A 1,627-nucleotide genomic window follows, 5' to 3' on the forward strand; every position below is an offset into this window, starting at 1 on the left:
GGAAGACTCATTAACAACCTGCAATATGCAGATGATACAACCTTGCTTGCTGAAAATGAACAGGACATAAAATATTTACTGATGAGGATCAAAGAGCACAACCTTTGGTATGGATTGCATCTCAATGTAAAGAAAATGAAAATCTTCACCACTGGACCAATAAACAACATTCTTAGCAATGGAGAAAAGATTGAAGTTGTCAAGGACTTCATTCTTCTTGGATCAACCATCAATACTCATGGAAGCAGCAGTCAAGAAATCAAATGGCATATTACATTAGGCAAATCTGCTGCACAAGACACCTTTAAAGTATTGAAGAGCAAAGATATCATCTTGAAGACTAAGGTGGGCCTGACCCAAGCCATGGTATTTTCAATAACCTCATATGCAGGCAAAAGCTGGACAGTGAATAAGGAAGACCGTAGAAGAATTCATGCTTTTGAGTTATAGTGTTGGAGGAGAATATTGAAAATGCCATGAGCTGCCAAAAGAACCAACAGAACTCTGTTGGAGGAAGTGCAGCTAGAGTGCTCCTTGGAGGCCAGGATGGCTAAATTTCACCTCTCATACTTTGGACATGTTGTCAGGAGAGACCAGTTGCTAAAAAAAGATGTCATGTTTGCTATGGTGGAGGGTCAGATAAAAAGAAGAAGATCCCCTGAGAAATGGATTGGCAAAGTGGCAGCATCAATGGGCTCAAGTGTGGCAACAATAGTGAGGTTAGCCCAGGATCGGGCAGTATTTTGTTTGTTGTGCATAGGATTGCTATCAGCTTGATGGTACCTAACCACAATGATCCTTTCATGTTTCACATCTCAGACATTGTTATGGATTTGAATAGTTTTAATTTAGTTACTTTGGAACTACTTATCCCAGAATTATCTTATGCTGGCGTCAGCATACGCAGATCCTGGGTTGATCAGTGGCCCTGTGACATGGATGAAAATCTAATTCCGAGGCCCTCCTCAGGATAGCTAGCCATGGACCCTGAGGGCCAAAGGAAGTGACCTCCTGACTTCCCGGGTTCATTGGTTTTTGCGAAGTCACTGGTTGGCTACCTCTGTATAATTTTCTTTGGTCCTAATATTGTTCATTCTATGCTTCTAACTCCAGTAATTGTAGCTTCTGAGAAAATGGTTTCTTTTACAATGCCTCTCTTAATGCCTCCACTGTATTGGCAGTGCGTGGAGTCCTGGGAACAAATCTTTCTGAGGAACAAGCAATAGCCACCTGGGATTAATGTCAAAACTGCTCCTTATTTGATTATTCAGTTATGTTTGATATCCATTAACAATAATGGGTTTGAAACCCCTTTTTAGAGCTGAGGCAGTAAAAAGGTTCCTCAGATAATTCAGAAAGGCCAGGAACAGGTATATAGGGAATATGAGAAAAGGTTTTTAGAGAAAAACTACCCAAGGTTTGTAAATAAAGTAGAATGGTAAATTCTGGAAATGTTGGATTAGAGGATAATAGTGGCAGCCCCATTAAACCGCCTCTGAATATAATAAGTTTAACCTAGATGCTCTCCTTCCTCCTGAAAGTATATAGAAATATGATAATTGAGAACAATGTAGCATTTTAGATATAGATAAATGAAGCCTGATGCCTGAGATCTTGCTCACAAACA

The sequence above is a fragment of the Chrysochloris asiatica genome, unplaced genomic scaffold, assembly GCF_000296735.1.
Source record: "Chrysochloris asiatica unplaced genomic scaffold, ChrAsi1.0 scaffold00370, whole genome shotgun sequence".
Classification (NCBI taxonomy): domain Eukaryota; kingdom Metazoa; phylum Chordata; class Mammalia; order Afrosoricida; family Chrysochloridae; genus Chrysochloris; species Chrysochloris asiatica.